General features: G+C 38.6%; 1 protein-coding gene across 1 annotated transcript in view; it reads right to left on the reverse strand.

Annotated features, from left to right (window-relative positions):
* Positions 1 to 10,131, reverse strand: part of phc2a (polyhomeotic homolog 2a (Drosophila)) — a 43,937-nt gene extending 33,806 nt beyond the window's left edge. Inside the window, exon 1 of the mRNA XM_053642583.1 lies at positions 10,056 to 10,131. The gene's annotated coding sequence lies outside the window, so the exon portion shown is untranslated. The remainder of the gene's footprint in view (positions 1 to 10,055) is intronic.
* Positions 10,132 to 11,551: the final 1,420 nt, after the last annotated feature.

The following is an 11,551-nucleotide window of genomic DNA, read 5'->3' on the forward strand; positions in this document are numbered from 1 at the left end:
TATGCTGTATTTGTAAATCAAACTCTGTTTTACACAATGTGTGCCTTAACACATTGTTAATAAGCTCCACATCTCTAATATCCCAGTGCTGACTCAGGAAATCAGTGGGCCTTTTTGTGAATTGACCCTTGCCACCACCAATTTAAGAGCCAAGAGCCATAAAAATAATAAATACCAGAAGTCTTACCATCCAATGTAAGATCGTTCATTGTCTATACACAGTACAAAGACTTTGACAACTAGTATAGCCAAAATGGAACAATTTTCACACTTAAACTAGTAAAACAAAAGTTCATCAAGGGTTCTTCGACTCACTTCCTTTCAGTAACTGCTGTATTCTGGTCATGATTTCACTCTGGAGAATCCGGAGCCTGTCCCTGGAACATAGGGCACAAGGAAAGAATGCACCCTGGATGGGACACCAGTCCACTGCAGGGCACCACATGCACACACTTTCACAAATTCATTCACATCTAGCATGTTTATGAGAGATGGAAGTTTAGGGTTCTGCACTTCCTATAGAGCTTTATAGCCATTAAGGATTCCCACAGAAGAACAAACCAAAGAATTATTTAGACTCCTATTTCCTAGCAAGGTAGAAAATACCCATAATTCACTTAGTTATTAGTAGGGAATAGGAGCCCACTTTAGATATGTAACAAATACAGTATGTGGAAGATGGCAAATGCATGCTTAAATTGCAGTTAGCTATTAATTCTGAATATGTATCTGCACTAAGGAAGTTTTGTTACTTGTAGCATAAGCATTAATAACGTAGCTTCTCATTGTTGTGGTGCGATTACCAATAAAACGTTTGTTTCTTCTTCCAACCATTGATTTTTCTTTGTGGCAATATCTAACTTTGCTATTTTTTTCTTCTAGTGCTTTTGATATCTTTTTTTTTTATGATGTCAACAGTTCATGTTTTCTCTCCTATAATTAAATCTGCTTTGGCCAAAAAAGAATCAGAATTCTTCAGACAGAATCTCTCCTGAAATGGAAAAGCATGTAATGGGTCAGATATCATGCACTGACTCTGGGACTTGCACTCACCTTGGACAAGGGCTATGAGTGACACATAGCTCAAACTAATGACATGACAGAAACTAACATGTGTTCCTGCCCAGCTAGTTCTCATACACCCTGCTCTCAGCGTATTAGGTCGATCACACTTGTATCGCATGCTGTCAATACCGACACTTCTGTCAGTTGTGACCAAAGAGAAATGTGAGAGAGATAAAGCTGTGGTTCTGACGGATCAATACTAGAGATCAATACTGAAGTTAAACTAGTAAAACATACCATACTCTTCAGGTCAGGAGGCAGTATCGCTCAGAGCTATGAGGTTTTCCATATCAGCTAAAGGGCCTTTGTCACATGATGTTCACTTCTTAACATGTCTGCTTAGTGTAAGTCAGAGACAACTTGTCATAAATCAGGTGAGGGAGGGGGTCAGAAGGAGAGAGAGAGAGAGAGAGAGAGAGAGAGGAAGGACTGGTCACACGTTAGCTGGTGTATCAGAGTCAGCAGGGTGTTGGCCAGAAACTGGAGTGCAATAACACACCCCAATTACTCTCAAATAGTCCCCATAACCTCATGCTGGAGGGACTTAAGGAAGTCCTTCTCCTTTTTTATGGTTTTTGTGGTACACTGTTTTCCCACATGTTTGAGACAAATGCAAAAGTGACAAAATTTGTAAAAAAAAATTTAAAGACTCATTATAACAATTGGACTAATAAGTTATAACAACTAAACCATGGCACCTTAGCAACCCCTGGTAACTAGAAAGCATAATTAAACATCATTATACCCATAAAGGAAAGTGAACATGGTACTAATAAATCATTCGCTGGTTTCTGCTTTCCATTTATTGTTTGTAGCAGTCAAAGTCCTCTCTCACCACATTTCTCTCTCTTGCGCTCCATCATCCTCCACGTTAGTGCATTCTCTGCTTTGTAGCATCCTGCCGAAGGAAGATTTGTGGCCCTAATTTCCTTAAGATCCACCATAAACCTGCCTGCTTTGTCTGCAGGGGGACTACCGGTTTGAAATATGGCCCCTGCTGTCATGGTCTCGCTGATTGAAGAACCCAGCCGAGGGAGTCTGTGATCGTAATGTTGATATACTTGTGGTCAATGCCTGGTGTATATCATAAGAGTTTTTCCATGACCAGTGATATGGTTATGAAGGACCATATCTCTCGAACATTACAAAGGCACTATTAGAAATGCATTGAGTTCAGCCGGAAATTAAATTGTGTAGGTGACTGATTCAAAATTCAAACATTCGTTTCATTGCACCATTTCAAGGTGACCTTATAGCCATAAAACAGGCATGAAAACAGCCTGATGGGGAGAAAATGAATAAGTAGCCATCTGTGCATGCACGCTTTTTAAAAACATTAGACGTCAAAGATTGAGCTTTTTTATATAACCACTATCATCAATAGCGTGAATTGCATGTACTGTAGGTGTAATTTCAGATTAATTTGGAAAAGCGAGCATTTGCAGGAATTGTTTATCATGGACTCATTAACATGTAAATTACTTGCCCACACAGCCAGACCATTTTGGGCTTTAAAAAAGCTAAAATGAGATAGGTAGGACAGTAATAGTCCAATGATTTCACTTGATTGAGCTAAACAACCATGAATTCCAGTCATATTGTTTTTGAAAATGTGTGTGAATGAGTTGAAGCATGAAATGAGCTCAAAACAACAATACTCAGTTTCCTCAGTCTTCCTGAAAACCAATAACTACTAGTAGCCAACAACTCAAAACATTTGACCACATTTCAGAGGATTTCTTTTGTCTTATTTTTCTTTTGCTTATTACTGTAGCATTTTAATGCCATGTTTTAAATAAAGTGATTATTAGTGATTGCTCAATAGTGAAATATGGTTGTTTATAGTGAATATTCAGCCAATTTAGGATCAAATTAGTGATAATCAGAGCACCTTTGAATTCTCCAATTCTCTCTGACTGTTTCTTAATTTTCTATGACAACAGCTCTGACAGTAGCACATCTGTAAGGAAAATCACAGATTCATATTAATGTGCTCTTTCTAACACAATATTATCACCTTTTTACTATAGTAATATCTAATTCACAGGGACTGGTATGGTGGATGCTCCACATAATCTAAATATAATAATAAATGGATTAAAAATGTGTTGTCTCAACAAAGAGAAAAGAATAATTTAAGTTTTTGTTTATGAGATGTTTATTTAGCATTTGTGAAGGAGTCTCCAGTGTCAGCATGTTGTAGCAGTCAGAGATAAAGTTGTATCTTTAAGTTTTCTATCACAGGAGGTTTAATTTGCAGTTTCTTTGTAACAAGCTACATTTTCTTGGTCTTACTAATTTCAGGAGAAATTGAAGGAATGACTGTTTACAGCTTCTATAACGATATAAGGTACTAATTCGTTTTGCGGATATTCCACAGCATGAAATGTAACTATAAACAGATAAAAAGTATGACCTGTCATCCTTTAGTAAACTAACAACTGTAATCGTTGGTTAACTGTCGTGGTGTAGGAAGAAAAAAAAACACTTCAGGATGTGCTATTATAGGAAAAGAAAAAATTTCAAGGTGGTAACTTGCATCACTCCACGCTTTCCTTGATTATTTTTCAATAAACGCACTCTCCATTGTGTTTTATTCCTTACTTATCATTTAAAATAAAATCAACATAAAACAGGCTTATATTCATTTAAACGTGTAAATATTTGAATCACATTAACACCAAGGGTCACACGGAGTGGAGCTTTTAAATGCTGAAATATAAACCTGGTAAAATCTAAATGAATACAAAAATACAACAAAAAAAATAAATTATCAAAGCTTGTAACCAAACAGACCTTGTGATTTTAATACGCTCAAGTTAATAACTAATGTTGGCCAATCAGGCCCCCCCACCCCACCCCCCTTCCCCAATATTGCTTTTGATTATGTTTAATTTACTAAACATTGTCATCACAATTACAATCAACTGTAGTGATTATATTACACTTTGGGGAAATTACATTTGGGGAAAACAAATTACAACAAGCTGGTTCTCGCTGAGGTCAATATAGCAGCTCATTTGAATAGGAAATGCCTTATAGTTTTCTGGCAGCATTATCAGATATCAAACATACAAAAGCTGAACACAGCAGCATGTTGTATCTCAATGAAATCATGTACACTGTTTTAGACTCCATTAGTTGACTAGAAAGAAACAAACTCTGTGAACTGTGAACAGCAGCCTTTGTACCAACTCTGGCCATGTGTTCTGAAATCAGCATGGACCACCCTGCCATACATCTCTCTCTCTCTCTCTCTCTCTCTCTCTCTCTCTCTCTCTCTGAAACACTCAGGCAGTCATAAAAGCTGCAACTTGACTGGGAGAGAAATCAGAGCCACACGCATCTTGGGGGAAGCGCTGCTCACAAAGGTCCTCAAAGCCTGCCAGGCCATGACTTATGGCTGGGAAAGTGTTTAGAGGGCACAGGTGTAAAGAGCTAATCAATGATGCCATGATTTCTTTAGAGAGCAGTCTGAAGAAACAGCATATATGTTAAAATAAAGATTATTAGGTGAAACAGGTTTGTGAAGAGCATCATGAAGGTAGCAGCAGTGATGGACTTTTGGTGGACATGTTTCTGTCTAAACTAATGGTGGCTCCTGTGCTGTTTGCCAAATGGAGACAGTTGCGTAGGCAGCCGAACACCTGAGCAAACTCACATCTCAGGTCAAACAGCCACCTGTTTTAGACCACTCAAGCATGAAGCGAGAGGCCCTCTAAACAAGCACAAGACCAAGGATTTGACAGGCTTTGTATGCAGTCACATCGATCAATCATGCAAAAGTAGAGTCACTGCTGAACAGAAAGACGAGATTCTGGACAACACTGGGCTGTACAAAGTGGAATCTCTAAATGTATCAAAGTTCAAATTTAAGCTAAGTCATTATTTCAGCATAATTTGTGCAATATCTGCAGCAAAATGTGTTACAAATATGCCATTATCATTTTAGATGGAGAAAGAATAGTCAACGAGATGCTTGCTCAAACATTTAATGATGATCTTTATGCTGCAGTGATTTTCAAGTTATAAAAATTTAATGTGTCTGTCCACATACAGTGCATTGGAATCCGCCCAGTCTGATCCACTGAGGTATGTTCTGCCATGAATATGATTTCAAGGGATAGAACACAGGTTGTACATCTATGTTGTCCATAGAACTAAGTTTGTCTTACAGCCCATTTTCACAATTTTACTTGCAAACCACAACATTAGTGAGAGCTTTTTTTTTTTGGAAAATTGAAAAATTGGTGCTTCCTTCCCTTTTAACACAAACAGTAACATTCATTCATTTATTCATTTTCAGTAACTGCTTTATCCTGAACCAAGAACACTAGGTGTATGGCAGGAATACACTCTTGATGGGACACCAATCCATCACAGGACACCATGGACACACTCCTTCAAACCTATTGGCAGTTCAGTGTAGCTAATCCACCTAACAGCATGTTTCCTTTATGGCACCTAAAGGAGGAAACCAGAGAACCCTCAGGGAAACCTACATGGATATATGAATAAAATGTGAAAATCACAGACCGTAATCTGAGCTCAAGATAGAATTTTCATGGAATTTTCAAACATGTTTTAAGTATGATTGTGTAATTATGTATCAATGAACCTAAAGTTTTCGACACAGGTTGGAATATGGGTCAGAAATCATTAATGCCCAAATTTCTGTATCTCCTAACTGAACATTATTGGTTATCTGTCAACAATGGAGATAGTGACAAAGAGAAAGAGCTGTCTGCCCTCACTTTAAAATAACTTACACATGTACCTGTGCATGTACATTGTAATGTAACAACCCCTGATTTACTTTGTCAAACCTTTTGAATGGTTAAGAGAATAATTGGGTGCAACAAGTACGTGCTAGTAGGACACATAAAGCAGCCCTGAACACATTCCTTTGGGGTCAAATGTGAGGCTGCTGGAGAAGAGAAGATAGGCTGAAGAAAGCTCAGCAAATATACTACCTGCTGACAAATGACTCATTTGGACAGGCATAATGAGATAATGAGTGATACAGTAAGCTGCACTGAGTTTGTCCTCGTGGCTGGATCATGTCAGCGAGAAGATCAGGAGAATGTCACCGCAAGTGTAGAGTTCAAGATTTGGCTTAGAGATTCTGGAGTAACCAGACGTGTTTTTTTAAACACGTCAACATTTTCTCCATGATTAAAAAATAAATAAATACACATTATGCTATCCAGAGCTACAAAAGAAACTCAAATTAAGTCATAAAGTAGGTTTCACTTATAAATATACTGTATACTATATGGCCAGGATTCTGTGGACACCTGACCATCACATACATACTGTATGTGTTCCTTCCCCAAAGTGTTGCCACAAATTTAGAAGCACACATTGGAATAGGATGTCTTTATATGCTGTAACATTATGATATCTCTTCACTGGAACTAAGGGGCCCAAACATGTTCCAGCACGACAGTGCACCTTTGCACAAAACAAGCCCCATGCAAGCCCAAGACATGGTTTGCCAAGGTTGGAGTGGAAGAACTCGAGTGTCCTGCACAGATCCCTGGCCTGAACCCACTGAACACCTTTGGGATAAACTGGAATGCCAATTGCAACCCAAGCATTCTTGCCTGACAAGAATATTATGAATATTAATATTATAATATTAAGTATATTATGAGTACATTATAAGTATATATGGAGTTCCACATTACCCTCTTGGTTCTCTGGATTCCTCCCACCTCGCAAAATATACGAGCAGGTGGACTGGTTACTTTAATTTGTGTGAATGAGTTTACGTCCACATTAATCCAGATAGATCTGAAATCTGTATTTTCAATTTAAAACGCTCTACGTCAATGGTGGCATTTTGAAACGTTTTTCAAAAATTGCTCATCCACACAGAAATGTCTAAAAACGTTTACATCCCTATACTCCCGATAGCAGGCACAACAACTGCAGTACAATACTGTCCACTGTCTTGCTTGTTTTGAGTTGAATGGGTCATTGCATCACATGACAAAAAATATGTCATTGTTTTTGAATATCTGTTTTCTTTGTCCACACTACAACACGAAAACATTGTTTTCAGAGTTATCTGCAAACAATTTTTCGAAAAGCTCCATTTCCACTGGACAAAAAAGCCATCTCAGTAGAGACAACAATGTGTTTTCAAATTGCATGTGCATGGCAACCTGTGATGGCATGTCATCCCATCAAGGCTGTATTCCAACCTTATACCCAGTGTTCCAGAGATTGGCTCCAGATCCACTGTGACCCTGTCCATGATAGTGCTTACTGAAGATGAATGAGTGAATGAATTTAGGCATGAGCGCAGACAGGCAACTTATTATGGAGACCTGCTGACCTACAGAGTGTAAATGTAAATGTGGATGTAAATGTAAATGTAAATTGCTTACACACTATTCACACACGTTCACAGATAGTGTCAGTACATTTATAGCACAGACCTGCTCCATTGTAACTTAATAATGAGTAGCTATTTTGATGTTAAAATCAATCTTTCCAATCCTTTTCTTTTACTTGTTTAACACAAATGGGGCAGCTGTGGCTCAGTTGGTAGAGCGGGTTGTCCACTAATCGTAGGATTGGCGGGTTGATTCCCAGCCCACATGACTCAACATACTGAAGTGTCCGTGGGCAAGACACTGAACCCCAAGTTGTTCCCAATGGCAAGCTAGTGCCTTGCATGGCAGCTCTGCTACCAGTGGTGTGTGTGTATGTGTGTGTGAATGGGTGAATGAGACAGTGTAAAGCGCTTTGGATAAAAGCGCTATATAAGTGCACCATTTACCATTTACCATTTACAAATATAAACAAGGACTTCAACAGCATCTAAATATTACACACAGATCCACAGTTTTCACATGGAATTGTTCTATTCTTTAACTTTTTTGATCTGCAGGTCGAAGGTATAGCATTGTGTGCGTACATTAGATTAATGGTACTTATATTTCAAAATCAAAACCCACATGAATATCAAATCCAAATCTTATACCAAACTGACCCCAAGGTCATCACAAGTCCACATTACCATGGAAACACTCCAAAATTCTCCACATGCACTGTGTATAAATGAATTGCTCTGTTAGCCACTCTTAATTTATTTATGACAATATATGTAGTAATATGAGGCCAATTTAGGGCCTCGGAGAAATAATTATTCAAGATAATCTGCATGTATTAATATTACTTTTTGCAAATGTATTATGATGTACATTAAGGCTCCCTTAACAGACATTATTTAACACATTACTTAACATGAACAAACCACTAATGTCATTAATACACAATAAATACCATAACAAACTAACACATATTAATCAATGTTGTTGTTGTTTTTTTAAATGATAACACCTGCATTAACAAATGTTAACACCATCAATGAGTAATATGAAGCTCACAATGATCAATATGAGCCAGCACTTTAATAAACATGTTTTACTAATTCATCAGTTCAGTAAGTTATGAACATTCAGGAACATGCTGTAAGTGACAAGTAATGACAGTTTTTCATTTCTTTAACATTCAAACAAATGTCAATTCATATGTGTTCGTTTGCTTTACCTACAAAACTTATGGTTTATTAATACTGAAGTTCATATTTTGTTAATGTGAACTAAAGCAGTAAACAATGTTAGTTAAGGGAAGTTTCATGTAATGTATTACCCTACATTTAAATATTACAATATATTTGGCAAAATAATGGTTGCTATACTTTAGAAGCAGTGTAAAGGATTTGTACGGGGCAAATATTTATTTAGCCAATTAACCATTGAGCTGTTTTTTTGTCACGCAAACTCGGCCACCCTGGGTTGTAACTAAATCCTTCAGCATCATAGATATTAAAATTGGAATTAGTCAAACTTCTACCACATAGTGATCTCACCAAAACCTTAGGGGAAAGTTTCATTTCTTCTTTCCTGTCCATTAGCTGTGTGAATCAACAATATAAAAGGCACCTGTATTTCCTCGAAAGCTTGCTATCACAGTGGATTGTAAAGATGCACACATGTAAATCAGCTCATGTCCTTCAACCCTGGTCTACACTGATGCACAGGTGACTAATTTTTACATATTTGAATAGAAACCTTATGCAAAGTAAGAGTGCAGACAGGTTTGGGTTTGCTGGGAATGTGAATATCACTCAGTTCAGTGCAGAATACAGTGGAATATCCTGAAGATCAAAGGCTACGGAGTGTATGAAATCATGCAGACGGACGAGAGAATACACTCAAGTGCAAGGCGAGCATGGCTCGGGTCTGGGATTTTCTTTACAAAGCAGGGGGTATGAGCAAAGTGTGTGACGAGGGTGCAGATGGTCATGTTATTTGAGATGCAGTGTGGTTAAACACGTCATATCAGTGCCCCACAGGTCAATCGTGGAGCACTCTTCCGGTGTTCAATGCGCCGTCTCCTCTCGGGGATTAAGTGGGGTCTAGAAAGGTTTTAAAAGGTACAATTTCTCAAGTGGACAGAAAAAAAAGGAAAAACTTTGCAATAGTTTGAAAGAGAAGGGGACATCTAAAAAAAAAAACTGCTTGTCTGTCACACTGATTGTCTCAAGTATATTCATTGAAAGAAACTGCCTTTGAGGGAATTATTTATGTTCTTTGAATCCCAGCCAGATCACTCAGTCCATCTCGTAACAGTTTGTCCAATACAGAGCAGAAATTCAACACACAGCAGTAGAGTATGTGGAGGAATCCAACTGAACAGTCATGTTGATTAAGAAAATATGCAGAGAAAGACATGTTGTCGTATACATGCAAACACTGATACTGTGTGTAAAATCTCTCTCTCACACACTCTCTCTCTCTCTCTCTCTCTCTCTCTCTCTAAACACACACACACACACACACACACACACACACACACACACACACACATACAGCCAGAGGTAAGAAGTAAGAGGATTCCCAACCTAGCAGCATGTATAAGCATATAAAGGCAGCATGCAAAGTGCAGAAAGCAACAAATCTCCATGTCCATACCTTCCACATAGACCTTGTCCTCTCCCCTTGCTTCAGTGTCTTGTTCCTCCCCTGATATCCTACACAATTTCTGAGTGTGTCTCTGTCCGACAGGACAGACTACACCAAGCAGTGAGGAGGAGCTCAGGAGGAAGGGAAAAAAAATCAGCATGAATTAGCATTCCAAAAGCAGGCATGTGACTTTTTTCTCTCCAATTGCAGGGCAGCATGTCACTCTGGACCTCCCTGCACTGCTCCCACCCTCCTTCTCTCCTCTCTTTTTCTCTTCTCCAGTAGAATAGCTGTGACAGAACTGTAAAACATCTGAGGTGTTGTTGCTACTTAAGAAACATTGTATTTACCATTCACATTCAACATCAGCAAGATTATTCTCATCTTAGTAGCTTGTTAGAAACTGTACTTAAGGACCTTATAAATCGAAGGTTTATTTCTACACTTTCTAACACTATGGACTTGTAGCACTTTAGACTTTTTTATTCGTTTTCAATAACTGCTTCATTATAACCCGGAACTAGGGTGTATCCCGGGAACACCCTGGATGGGATGGCAGTCCAGAGACATCATGCACACACACACACACACACACACACACACACACACTCATTCACTCCTAGGCGGATTTTAAAGTCAACAGTCTGGGAGGAACTGGGAAGAAATTGGAGAACCCATAGGAAATCCATGCCTATTGTGGGAGAACATGCAAAACTCTACACAGCCATTATAAACTCAGGACCGAATTAGGGATCCTGGAGCGACACAAACCCACTGCACCACCATTCTACTCACCTCACACTTAGATTTAGTCAACCTGAACATTGCATGGACAGAAACAAACAAAATTCACATCGAAGTGACATTTTCTGCAATAAATCCCAAAAGTCCACTACAGGACCTTCACAGGTGTAGCAGCTGGGCTGCTGAAAACAGTGTTTTATACTCAGTCTGCACATTAAAAGTCCTTCCTCCAAGTGCACCCTACCCTTCATCTTCCCGAAGCCTTTGAGGGTCATTACGACTGGTGCCATTTAAAGCAATGCAGCCTACAGCACTCTTCTGCTGCATGACCTGAGCCGACCCTGCTTTACAAGACCTCTCAGCAACAAGTGTTAGAAAGCAATCATTGCTGAATGTTGAGCACTTAAAGGGCCATGATTAATCTGTAGCGTTTCTATGTCATTCCATACTCAGATATCAATTATTTGCTTGCAACCATGGCATGAAGTAATAAAACGTTTTGGAAATGAAACTGGATGGTGCTGCGCTTAAGGCTGTTAAGTGATGGAGGATATAATAGTATGAGACTCACAGGTGCTGAGGCAGCACTGAGATAATTAGACAGGTCAGAGAACAGAGAGGGAAGTGAAGGAGGTGATTGTGCTATTTTCTGCTCTGATAATAAGTTCCTTATGCTTCCCTTATATGCACTAGGAAAGGAGGAGGAAATTCCCTATAAGGAAGGGTGTACAGATGAATATTGTTAATAGAGTAGATTTTAA

The sequence above is a fragment of the Ictalurus furcatus genome, chromosome 15 (genome assembly GCF_023375685.1).
Source record: "Ictalurus furcatus strain D&B chromosome 15, Billie_1.0, whole genome shotgun sequence".
Classification (NCBI taxonomy): Eukaryota; Metazoa; Chordata; class Actinopteri; order Siluriformes; family Ictaluridae; genus Ictalurus; species Ictalurus furcatus.